The sequence below is a fragment of the Amborella trichopoda genome, chromosome 2, assembly GCF_054954075.1.
Source record: "Amborella trichopoda isolate Santa Cruz 75 chromosome 2, AtrichopodaSantaCruz75HAP2 v2.0, whole genome shotgun sequence".
NCBI lineage: Eukaryota > Viridiplantae > Streptophyta > Magnoliopsida > Amborellales > Amborellaceae > Amborella > Amborella trichopoda.
In genome coordinates this window covers 21,229,444-21,243,820 of record NC_142337.1, presented here as the reverse complement: position 1 = coordinate 21,243,820, position 14,377 = coordinate 21,229,444, and positions in this window count along the sequence as shown.

The window sequence follows — 14,377 nt, the reverse complement described above, 5'->3', positions numbered from 1 at the left end:
AATGAGAAGAAGAAAGAAGAGGAAAGAGATGAGAGAGAAAGTGACCGGGGACCTAGTGAGTGGGCCAAAGGCTTGGACTCGGCAGCTAGGTGTGCTCCAAACAATCCTTAAAGTTCTCTTGAAAGGGGTTTGAGTCCATGGTTAGAGGGTTAGGGTGCAAGGTTAGGTTTGAATGGACCTAGGTGAACTATGATTTATGGTTAGTGGGTCAAGTAAGGGTTAGGGTGTATGGATTGTGATAGGTGGTCTATGGTGTATGGTGTGATATGGTGAAGACTAGGGTGTATGGTGAGGTTAAGTGAGAGCTAGGGTGAATGGTGACGTTAAGTTGTCTATGGTGTAGGGTAAGGTGTGCTGTAGGGAGTATGGGAGTAGGAAGTGGGAGGTTTGGAAGTTTGGGAGTCCAAGGGTATTCTTCTCAATGCCTAAATTCTCTCTTCTCTCTCTTGAAGCAAAAAAAAAAAAAGCACAAGCTTAAACACGAAGGGGCAAAGCCTAGAATTTTATCTCTTCATTCCAACTTTCTTACTTGCTTATGTTATAAATGAATAAAGGAACTTGTATATGATCACCACAAAACAAGGGTGGATGACCAAATTGCAACAAGATTGCTAAAAAAATAAGATTAAAATGAACAAAATAATCAATCCCTTTTTTGGGCAAAATGATTATTTTGCCTACAGTCAGATTTTTGGAAATGACAAAACCATCCCTCAAAAAGCGGCTTTTTGTCATAGCCTTGCCTCGGGGTCCTTTTGATGCTTTACGACGATATTTCGGATGATCAATCATCGTAGAAATGATGGTTGTCTTGAGACGATCGATTTGATACCCATTTTGAAGCTTGAATCGAACTTTTGGTCACGAACCCAAAAATCCGGTGAAGTCCATAAACTTGTAATTTTGGTTATTTAATCTTTGCTCGTTTCACCATGTTTTTGGTCACTTTCTTCATCACAAATTGAGTGTCGATTGATTACTTTCTTAATTTGGATGGTTGTTGAAAAATGGGATTCCGGCGACCAGAAAGTATGCCTTCTTTCGAACCTTGATATGACGCCTTCCTGGCTTCCATTTTGAGCAAATAAGTACTCAAAATGAAGCCTTTCGAATCACGATCACAACGGATGTGGCTTGAGGCCATAGGTATTCAGAATCTTGAGATACAGCCGCTAGAGTGACGATATACGCTGCTGAAATTTTCTACCTTTTCATGGTTTTTGGCGACTTATCTCTACGATTTCTCCCTATCCGTGGGTCCCCATGGTGTGTACCACTCGCCAAATCATAAATTTTTGTGAGAACAACATACTTGAATTTGGGGTCGATCTGTTTCATGACGAGAGAGAAACAACCTTCATAAGTTGCCCCATTTTTGGACCGGTTCAAATGAATCCAAGTGAATAGTAAAAATCTTATGATGGAAAGTACGATCTAGGAAAGTCGGATTGTGTTGAAATTTGGCAGGGTGGCTGTTCCCAGCCTTCTGAATCCATTGGCGGTGGCCCCATAGTCACTAGAGGTCTCTAGAGTAGAGTTCTAGCTATGGTGCACTATAGTCATGTTAGTGGCCTATGCCAAAAACCGATTTTATACCTGTTTTTTTATTCATGGCCAAAATGGACAAAACTTGGAGGACATTCTTGGATCATCATAGGAGACTCATATGCTTGATCTGGGGCCAAGATGACGTCTCTATCATGGTTCTTCAAAATGAGGCTTATTTGTGTGGGGCTTTTATAATCCAATAGACGTGATTGGTACTACAGGCTTGGTAGATGGCCCGGTCCTGTAATTATAGTAAATTGCAAGTGGACCCCTAAGGAGATGAACTCTTGTGGATGCAGGAGTTCTCTTTCTAGCACGTGTATAGATCTTTTCATTGGATTGTCTATGAAAGAGTGACTTTCCATTTGTGACTGTGTATGTAGATGGTGTGAGAAGGCTTGACGTCAAGGATATGGCTCATCTCAAGGCCTTGAAGGGCTACAAACGTAATCCTAAGAACCTTCCTGTCGTTATGATAGCTGATTTAGGGAATAGGGGGATGAGATTATTCTTAAATCGATGGATCAGATTTAATCTCAATAAGATAGCAAACCTTATTTCTTCGACACTATTATGTAATACTCACTATTGGGAAACCTAGACACAATTGTGTGGCCTCTCGCTCTCTTTCTCTCTCTCTCTCTCCCTAAAGGAGATGCCACACCCCAACCTTGTAGCCCTGGGGGTGGCACGCTGCACACTAAGAAACCTTAGCCCCCTTTGATCATGGTTATGATGTTTTATGTATGGTGTATCTGAGTGACAACAAGGCTTGGTTGTGCTCTCTCATCTAGCCCATCGAGTTGGTTTGCCGTTATTTCTTCCCATCCGAAGGAAACTCGGATGAGATCTAGATTAGTTTGCCATAGAGCTTGGTAATCTGAAATGTGGAGTGCTAAGTCCTTTGTGGTGTTGGTATAAGACCAAGTACTAGGGACTCAAAAAATTTAAAATTCTCATCCTTTTAAAAACATGAGCTTTTTAGAATGTACAAATCCTTCATGAATTTGAACATTAATATTCAAAACACATCCACTAAACTTGGCCTATACAAATCTTGAAAATTAAAATTATAACTCTAATCGGTCCCTTTACTCGTCCCAAAATCAAAATATAAAATACAACACAATTCTCAAATGCACAAATACTCCCATTTATGACAATACAAGATTTACAGTCAAAATTCCTCATTGTTTGAGAATTACATCACTACTTCATGTCTGTTCTTCATTCTCATAAAAAACACAAGATTTCACATGTACAAACTTGATCACGATGAGCCAAAATGTAAATACCACTTTCATGATATAAAGCCAATAATTCATTATGTCATCAAAGCATGGACTATATGAACATAAGAGCAAACAATTTACATCTATGTCCTGCTCAATTACTCCATACCACAAAAACATTGAATATCAGTAAATTATAACATATAATCGTGCAACAAACATTTGTGAAGCTATAGGTCGAACCTTTTGCCCTTGGGTACAATTCGGATCTTTGTGGGACTTAATGTTGTCCCATAGTCTAGAGCACGGGTGATTTTATAATTCAAGGAGATCACTTCATATGGGAAGCATATGATCACTTTAAAATCAGTATATAAGATTCAATTTATGAGAGAGATGAACAAAAGATCAATTTTTCAAAGTTTGAGCGAGAGACAACACAATAGTAGCAAGATATGAGCATACTACACAATGTAGTCCAAAGGGGCTACACAAACTTTTCTCTTACGCAAAAAGGACTCACAAACCTGTCTCTTATACTCAAATAAGATGATAATGATATCTGATCAGAAGTTTAAACTCAATGATTGTCTCTTATACTCAAATAAGATGATAATGATATCTGATCAGAAGTTTAAACTCAATGATTGTCTCTTATACTCAAATAATATGATAATGATATCTGATCAGAAGTTTAAACTCAATGATAGCATCATAAAATCGGATCAAAAGAAATGGAGAAGATGGAGTCTAGATCATTAATACTTCAAACTACTCAACACATGCTTAAGCCATAGACGGCAAAATTTACTTGAAGCACTTTATGATCAAGTATGGAAGGTTCAAAGAGGCAAGAAGCTACTGTAAATTAGAAATTACAGCATCCTAAGATGCTAGTGGGAATGAAATATCAAACAAATACTTCAACTATATAGCACCATCGATTTGATTTAAATCAATGGAAGACCACACCATGAAGATCACATCAAGGTTGAAGATGATAAGAAGAAATGGGCCTCACGTTGAACTCTAGGAGTCTCTCTCTCTCTCTCTCTCTCTCTCTCTCTCTTTGGCTTTGAAATTCAAGCAATTGAATTAAGGTTGAAAATGAACCTTAAGTGATATTTATATTAGATCATAATGGGAGAAGTGATCATAGCTATTGATGCCCTTAGAGCTATGGTACATGAGAGGTTTAATCTTAGTCATTTATCCCCATTTAATCTCCAAGATGTAGGGATGATATTTAATACTATTATCAATGTTTAAAACCTTACGTTAAGTTATTTTACACTTTGGTCCATGTCCCACACATTAATTTCAATTATGTCCATAGTGGTGCTTCCATAATTGCCCATAGTTTTAAATAAAAGCATTAGTTCACTTTATGGACAAGGACAATGTTATTTTGGTAAATGGCAAGAACCACATTGTGGGAAAATATCTTATGACAACAAACTGATCAAATTCAAGCATTTTATGCTCTTCACATGCTTCTTACCAATGAGACACACCCACATGGTTTCTTCACACAATGAAAGAATCTCATGTGGATAATGTATTTAAAAACCAAATTAATTTGAAAATAGTTTGGCCTCATACAGGCCAAACATGTCACATGTGACAACAATTAAGCATATAACTAAACCTCCACTTAAGTCATAGCATAATATGACACCATGAAACAATGCATAATATATGGTTTCAAATAACATAACAAAACAACTAATACCAACAAGGCCCCCGTGCTTAGAAATCAGTGCCATGCTGATGTCATCAACATGTGGGATCCATAGGTTTTATGTGGCCACCTTATGGCCACTCGGGTGCCACGTGGCATCCATAGGGATGTCCCACTTTGGAATTAGCTCCAAACAAATTCGAAAAAAGCAGTTTTGGCATTTTAAAAATTCTAGAAAATTCTAAGAAGTTCTTAAAAAATCTATGAATGATTTTTAACTATTAACATACCATTTGTCATCAAGAATAAAATGGGATCAAAGTTAAATGAGATCTCTAGACTTTTAACTCTAGTTGTTGGAGTACTTCATTGGGTTAGTCCCGAATGATGGTCCACTTTGTTTCAAGGTGACCCAATAGACCTATGTTCCATAGTCTATTGCAGTGATACATATTTGACCACATCAAAGTCACCCCAATTAAGGTTTCCATTATTGGTTTTCAATAGATTACAAGTGAAGCCTTTACAAGTGAAGCCTTGTGGGACATATAAGTTCTTTAAACCAGGGGTCCTCTCAAGGTATATGTGCATTGACTCTTCTAAGTTGGATTATATTATATAAGAGTGGCTTCCCATACGACTGTAAGTGCATATGCTGTGGTGTGGTCTTGTGTTATGGTACAAACTCATGTTCCTTAAGTCATGACCACTCCACACGTGACGAGTATCCAAAAAATACTCGGGTTCTATTGTACTCGATCGGTTCTCTTAGCCATGGCCAATCACATCAATTATGGGGCATACTCATTATTATAGTCCTGACTTGGAGGTGACCCTCACTCCTCCTTGAGGGATTACTCTTTTAAAACGTAAACACTCATTGCCTCATCTACTCGGGGTATATGAATCTTAATCCCAGTTCGCAAAGCACTAAGATTCAATCTTTCTCTTTTACTCCCATTGAGCGAAAGACTCCTCGCTTAAAGGCCTCAAAAGTCCATATAGCCAACACTTTGGTGGTGATCTAGGCAAATGGTTCTGGTGAATGCATTGTTCTTGATTTATTTTATGTATTGAAATTCTAAATTTTTATGAATAAAAGAAGGATGTTTAATGACATAAAATGAGCATCCGTAGATTGTAGTAGTAGGGTTTTATTTTGTGATTTTTGGATTATAAGTGGTTTTGTAATTAGATTTGCCGGTATCAATAAAGAAACTTTTTAAATACATACATCATACATGATCTACATCGTTAATTCTCATTGGTACCAGACTTAGATCTCTTATTGTCATATTTCTTTTTATTTTTTATTATTTTTACTAGTTTTGAATTAGAAACCTGGGAGAAAATGATTTTTGTTCGAGCTATATTGATTTATACACCTAAGCACTCTGCATATTAGTATTTTTGTACTATTTTGGTGCACTATTGTGGACCTAGGGATGAGGTACTCCTTTGGGCAAATGATATTTTTATTATGTGATTTTAAGAATGAGGTTGTGGGATCAAATCCGCTTGTTTTTTTTAAAAAAAGTATAATATCACCCTGCAAAATTTCAATGGAATATTACGTAAGACTTGAGAGTTATGGGTTCAACATTGAGATGTGAAGTTTTGATCATGCAGAATCCAGAAACTTTAAACTAATATTTGACGAGTTACTTTATTGTTTTTAACTGTTTTTGAGTCTAGTTTTAAACCAAAGGTATTTGAGAGAGAAGCTCTTTGCTGCATGAACTTAGCTACAATGTGGATGTTGTTGATTAATATTGCTATCGAACAAAATTATTTGGGGCTCAAATTTTGTTTTTCCATTATTGTTTTGGGTTTAGTTTCCACAAACAAAAAAAAAAAAAAAAAAAAAAAAAGGAAGAAGAGAGAGAAGAAACTTCTTTTGGGTTGGGAGCAATAATTATTTATGAAAAGTTGCTTATCCTGTTTTTCATTAGATATAAATTGAGGTGAATGTCACTAATTCATACACTTGTTCAATAGTGTGATTTGGGGATTATACTAGGTTTTTCCATTGTGTTTTTTAGTCTACTTTAGGGTAAAAAATGCTTTAGAGAGAAACTTCTTGTCGATTGGGAGAAGCTATGTTTTATTTAAGGATGTTCATTCTGATTTTCGGTGGCAAAATCTAATTCGTGCTCCCCTTAAACAAAATGTGTTGGGACTCGGTCTAAGTTTTTATATCGTCTCAAGTTAAATTTCAAACTGAGATATACAAGGAAGCCCTATGTGAAGGGTGCATAGTTTGAAAGCTGCATACAATTGAAGTTAGATCACATGCCGTCAGGGAAATCTTACATCGTATTCATTTTGTAATGGGAAAATTACGTAAATATTCGTTATATTTTTTATTATTATAAAATATTTGAAACTTTTCATTATTACACAGATGTCTATTTTTTCAACTTCATAACATTTTTTCTTTTTTAAAAATGAAACTGTCTATTTTCGGTTTTTTTTTTTAATTTTTTATTTTTTAAAAATCGAATTTCAAAAACCGAATTGTTTAAATATCAATATTATGTATGCTAAAATATTTAAACTTGGGGTTGAATTGGCTTTTTGATTATCATGCATGACTCTACACTTTAATATTAAGGGTTCGAATCCCCCCAGATGCAATATAATCTTTTTCAATAAAAAATAGATGTTTTTTATTTTATGGAAAAAAAAAAAAAAAAACCCATCATGGATTGGGCGTGGCTCTTCAGTGATCATGCAAGGGTTCCAATCTTGCCATAAGCAATCCAATTTTTCAATAAAAATGGATTTTTTTTTATCTTATTAAAAGCAAAAAAAAAAAAAAAAAACCTATTATGGAATGGACATTATTTGATACCAAAACCTCTTGAACAAAACCATATGCTTTTATCACTATTTGAGTAATAATGATAAAAATAGATATCGTATTATATATACACCCTATTATTATATTTATTTATTTATTTATTTTAACATCTCAAGTTACAAGCTGTAAAATTCGATTTTTCAAAAACTGAAATTTAAAAAAAAATTGGTTTTTGCAAAATTGAAAATTAAAAAAAAAATCAAATTTTCAAAAACCGAAAATAGGCAGTTTCGCCTTTTATTTTTTATTTTTTTTAAAAAAGTTATGAAGTTGAAAAAACAGACGTCTGAGTAATAACAAAAAGTTTAAAAATATTTTTCGTAATAACAAGAACTATAAATATTTAGGTAATTTTTCTTTTGTAGAATAAAGGGACCTAAAGATTTGGAGGCAGCCTACATGATTAGTGTTAAAGTCAAAGTATGACCACTAAGGCAAGGGCATGGAAAGGGGAACCCCTCGTTCTTGAGCGGAAGAAACCGGAACCCAGAAAATTTGATACTCTTTTTCTAGCTTAGATAGAAGGTGATCAAGTGATTCTTCACGGCTCGTTCGACTCTCTTCTACTAGCAAGCAAAACAAATATTAAAGGAAGCTCGGTACCACACTGCGTAGATAGAGCGGATAAAGGGTGTAAGGTCTATCTAATTTTAAATAGTTAGGTCAAATTGGAAAGGGTTTCTATAACTAAATAATCATATGAGTCAAACCCGACCTTATAATTGTGGAGAGTAAGAACAAAATTGATTGGCGCTACAAGCTTGAAAGCATTATAGTTTGTATACCCAAAATTGTATATGTTTTGTATGCTTATGTGAGCTACCTAAGGTGGTGAGCACAAAATATATTTTTATTGTTCTAAATCAAAGTCTATGAACTGAAGCACAAACAAGAAAGATGGGCATGGCTCATTAAAAAAATGTAATAGGTAGAGAGTGATGCACCAATATTATGTATGCCTCGATAAAACCTCGTTTTTGTTCATTGTCCTCCCGATTATATCTATGAACCTCAATTGAGATGTGGGTGTGTTGCATGAGATAAGGATTTCCTCTTACGCATTCTAAGTTGCAAAGGTAGGGTGTAATATTGATGGAGAGAAAAAGTATTTTAAATTTTTTATTTTTATTTAATTTTAAATGATGTATATTATAGTTTTTGTTTTAGGGCTTAGTTCTAGGGATTTTAGTTTTATAAAATTTTTAGGGTTTTTATATTTTTATTCATTTCATAAGTACTTCATAAGTGTTGTTCATGGGTACTGTTTACTGGGATAAAGCTGTAATTACGAAATTTAAGTTCAAGTTAAGATATATAAGTCATTTTAATTATTGTATGGATATATAATGTTTTTGAACATTAAATTATAATATATAAGAGGTGTATGGGGCCATTAAGAGGATCAATTCCACATATTTTTAAAAATTGAAATAGAGAAATGCTTAGGCTTTTGGAACCTTATAAGAAACTCTAGGTTTCTTTGAATTGTGTTATATTTGGTTTGTTTCTTGCTGATTTACAGTTCCCTCGAATGTCCCTGCATCAAATTGGTATTAGAGCCCACAATTTGTACAAAGTTATTGTAGCAGTATATATAAGTTACTGAAGAGAAGATTTTTTGTGCATTAGATCAACAACGAAGAGGGGAAATTACAGTGGGGTCTAAGATTTACTGATTTTAGCCAAAGTTTTGTCAAAACAACCTAGATTTTACCGATTTTAGTAGTTTTGTTGATTAATTGCCTAGGATTTGTGATTTCAACGAACCCATAGCAACGAGAAGGGAGATTTCTGTGGACCCGTACCATGATCCTAGAGATGAGAAAATTGAAGAATTTGAAAGGCAAATAGAGTAGTTGGCGCAACAGTTCACGAGCTCAATAATGGGCAGTGCAGTGATCTTTCAGATCAAGAGGAGCTCGAATACAAGCACTTTCACTGTTGCACTTCGCATGGGGAGTCGAGTGATGAGGGTATTGACAAGACCTTGATGTGGAGAACATCACTTTAGAGTTTTCGATTTGGAGAATGAGGTTCTTGATTTTGACACAAATCGTATCGAAAATTAACAGGATGTAGATTGGGATCTACTACCATCTTCGACGCATAGTTAGATGAAGAATAAGATCTTGTAGGAGACATAGTTTACGATGATGATGAAGATTTTTGTGGTTGAATTGGTATTTGACGAGGAAAGAGATTGACTCAAGGGAAAATTGATAGGAAAAGTTGATGGTTTAGTCGTTGATCTCAAGTATGCACCCGTGGTATGTTCTGGAGCTGAATCTGAACAAATTTAATAGGGTTAAATGGCTGAAGTGATGCAATGTCAACAAATTTATGTGACTAAAGATATTCTTTTGACATACAATGATCATTTCCTCGATAGTTTCTTAGTTCTAATGCACAATTAATGTGTTTCAATTAGTGAAATAACGCACAAGTCCTAGGATCATGATTATAATATTCGAGCTGAAGATTGTTGTCGGACTAGCCCCAATTTCATCTTAGCACACTTCAAAACTCGAGGACGAGTTTTCTTCAACTAGGGGAGAATGATGGAGAGCACAATTATTCTTAATTTTTATTTTTATTGAATTTTAAATGATGTATGTTATATTTTTAGTTTTACGATTTATTTTTAGGGGTTTTAGTTTTTTTTGAAATTCTAGAGCTTTTATATATTTTTTATTTATTGTATGAGTACTATTCGCAAGTACTATTCACGAGTACTGTTTATAGGTATTGTTCATAGAGGTAAAACTGTCATTATGAAATTTAAACTTAAATTAATATATATAGGTTGTTTTAATTATTGTAAGGACATGTAATGGTTTGGAACATTGAATTATAATATATAAGAGGTGTGTGGGGCCATGAGATGGTCAATTTCACATATTTTTAAAAATTGAAAGAGAAAAGTTTAGGCTTTTGGGACTCTAGGTTGGGATATGGAGAAGAAACTCTAGGTTTTTTTTGAATTGTGTTGTGCTTAGTTTGTTTTTTGCTAATTTTACTGTTCCCTCAAGTTTCCTTGTATATAAGGATGGAGGGAAAAATTATATTTATTTTTAATTTCTATTCAATTTTAAAGGATGTATATTTTGATTTTAGTTTAGGATTTAAGTTTTTTTTTTTGGATTTTAAGGTTTTCATGGTACTGTTCACAGTTAATGTTAATGTATTATTGTTCACTCTGTTCATAAATTATTGTTTATAATGGTATTTTTGGAATTTTAGTATTGTTTTAGGGGTATTTTAGAGTCTTAAATGTTTATTTAGGTTTTAAGTTAAATAAGGGTTTCATATACTTATAAAAAGTTGGATGTTATATTTTAGGAGACATATGTTATTGGAATAAATTTGATTTTATGAAAGAAGAAAATTTTTCTTCTCTTGGCTTGATTTACATCTATGTTCTTTCTCTAATATTGCTGATTTTACTTGTTTAATGTTCATAGTGGATTTAATTTCTCACCTTTCCTTACCGCATCAAGTGGTATTAGAGCATAGTTCGCGTATGACTAGAGATTGTGATGACTGGTCGTGGAGGTCTTAGCCATAGAGATGCCGATATGATCCAATTGAGCTAGGATATTCACGACTTGTCAGAGAGTGTAGCAACACTGTACCCTAAACGAAGAGAAATCTATAGGGATAGATAAATCATGAGGGCTTTTATGGAGAATGACGCAAATCAGAGTTGGAGTGGAATGATGGAACTGCCTTCAACCACCTATTCTATGCACGCGCTTTGTGTTGGGTGCCTCATGTTCAGAAGAATAAATCATGAGATTTAGTTAATCTACATGATTTGAAAGAGAACGAGGTTGATTTTGGTGTAGGTCATATCGTAAATAAGTAGGTAGTAGATTGAGATCTACCACCAATTTTTAATACATACTTAGATGAACAAGATTTTGTAAGAGATCCAATCTATGATGATGATCAAGATTTCGTTGGTGAACCGATCTTTGAGGAAGAAAAAGATGCAGATCTTAAGGATATCAAAGAAGTGGAACATTTAAGAGATTTGGGGCATTGGAATCAGAGTAGCGGAGTGGAAGTGTGGTCGACTGAATCTGCAAATTGTGGCATTGGTTTCAGAGAGTAATGTGATAGATATCAAGAAAGCCTCTAAATTATAGAAAATTGAGTTTGGAGTATCTTAGATGATTTTCAAAGGGAGTTCAAGAATAGTTGAATTTGAGAAATTTACATCGATTCCTCAATATACATATCAAGATCTATTTCTTGAGGAATTAATTTTTATTATAAATAGTATTTGATCTAACAAAAAAGAAGAACATTGAATAATGCAGATCTAACTAAAAAGAAGAACATTGAATAATGCAGTTGTGATGCTGAATTCATCTTAGCACATTTCAAAACTCAATGATGAGTTTTCTCCAACCAGGGGGGAATGATGGAGGGCAAAATTATACTTATTTTGAATTTATATTCAATTTTAAAGCATATATTTTGATTTTAATTTTAGGATTTATTTTTACGATTTTTAGTTTTTTTTTAGATTCTAGGGTTTTCTATAGTTTTTTTATTATTTATGATAATGTTCATGCGCTACTTTTCACAAGGTTTTTTTTTTTTGAATTTTAATATTTTTTTAGGGGTGTTTTAAAGTGTTAAATATTTATTTTAATCTCAAGTTAAATTAGGGTTTCATATGCTTATAAAAAGTTGAGTGATATATTTTAGGGAAAATATCACCATAACAACTATTTTTAAGTTTTATATCTCAATAGACCCAAGGTTTCAAAACATATCTTAGGTCATAAATCTAAGTTTTATATCTTTTAATCCTTTAAGCTAACTTTATTCTCTTTAAACCTATTGTTTTGCCCCAAACAAATATAAAAAAGACGTATCCTTGCTAAACACTATTCCTTTTATCTATTCACATGATTTTCCCTTAAATCTCTCTCTACCTACTTTCCCACTCTCTCTCCTCGTGTCTCTCACTTTCTCTCTCCCATGTTAGAGAGGCAAAGGTGATGAATGTGTGTGTGAGAGAGAGAGAGAGAGAGAGAGAGAGAGAGAGAGAGAAATTTGGGAGGAATATATCACGTAAAGAAAGGAAGAGTTTAGAATGAATATGTCTTTTTTATATTTGTTTGGACTAAAAAATAGTTAAAAATGGGTAAAGTTAGTAAATGGGTTAGGAGATATAGTTCGAATCTTTGGGTTTATTGATATATGAAAACCAAAAAATAAGGGGTACGGGGATATTCCACCTATATTTTAGGAGGCATACGCTATTGGAATAAATTTTAGTTCATGAAGGAAGAAAGTTTTTCTTCTTTTGGTTTGATTTACATCTATGGTTTTCTCAAATACTGCAGATTTTATTTGTTTTAAGATATAAGAAAAATGGGGATTTAATTTCCCACCTTTTCTTCCTGCATCATATTAATAAAGAAGTTTTCCGAATACATACATCGTGTGTGATTTACATCACTAATTCTCATTGGTACCTGTGAATTATGCAGGAAAATTTGAAAGAACAGTAAAATCGACAAGAAACAAAGCCAAACACAAGCATAATTTAAAGAAACCTAGGTTTTCTTCTCTATACCCTAAGCTAGGGTTAAGCTTTCATGTCTTTAAATTTCTAAAAATCATGTGGAATTATAACCCCTCAAGGCCTCACATACCTCTTATATATTATAATTTAAAGTTCCAAGCACAAAAATTGTCCAAACAAATAATACATTGACCCATATATCCTAACATAACTTAAAAATCATAATGACACTTTTACCCCTATAAACATTACTTATAAACCGTACTCGAATAGTACTCGTGAGTAAAAAATATAAAAGTCCTAGAATCGTAAAAAAATTAAAAACCCCTAGAAATAAGCCTTAAAACTAAAACTATAATATACATTCTTTAAAATCGAATAAAAACAAAAATAAAAATAATTTTGCCCTCTATCATTCTTCCCTGGAATAAACGTTAAATCTATAGTTTTGGATCAATCTTTGTTTTTGGATAAATTATAGTTTACGATTCATATTTAATGGGTAGGATATCATGACTTGGTGAGAAAATAAAAATAAAATTAAGTGAATGAAATGAAAATGATTTCAAAAGCTTACTATTATTCTGTGATCGTTTGATAGAGTTTCCAAATGATTGGACACCTGCCTTGATGTAAGCTCTACACATTTATCACCGTTGATGTAACTTGGATCCATGAGCTCTAAGATTATGATCCCAATTACCAATGCCATCTTAGGCCTAAGAGGGCCTCCTCTTAAATTTGGACTTAACCATTTGCCAAGCCTTCATCCAATCCCAAGCCTTCGTCCAATCCCTATGGTAGTTGGATTATAGGTTTATGATGCATAAATATTCATCATCCAAATCTCATGAGAATCTGACTTCCCTGAACTCAATTTCTCCCTTCTCCATATCCCTTAAAGATGGTTTGGTTACGAAGGTGTTTGGAATTTAATGCAAAACATACCCAAACATTTATCATGCATTTTATCTATCTAATCATCTACTTTACCCCTTTAACTACACTCCAATCACATGCCCTTTCTCTCTCTGATTTCTTTCTAATTAATCACTTTTACTCATCCATTTCTTTCTCCGAATCATTTTTATCTTCGCCTCCTTCTCTTTCTCTATGTAAAAGGAGAACTGGGGAGGGTAATAGAGAGAGAAGGGGCCAAAACGGACCATGCCAATTAATGATGTCCATTGGATTTTTGTGTTCTATAGTTGAGCTCATATGTTCATATGAGCTAGTGGGTTAATTTCAGTTTTTTTATATATATATATATATATATATATATATAATTGAGTCAAATCCGAATCGGATCCACCTATACCTAAATCCAACCCAAATTATGCTATTCAAGTCTAGATTTTGGATCTGGATCCGAATTTCAGATCCAAAATTGAGATCCATACCCAGTCTGAGTAAAATCTGAGTTTTGGATTTCGGATTTCAGATCCAGACCGAGTAAATTCCCAACCCTTAAGACGATGAGAATCGATGCAACATTGCAATTCTGAGCCTCA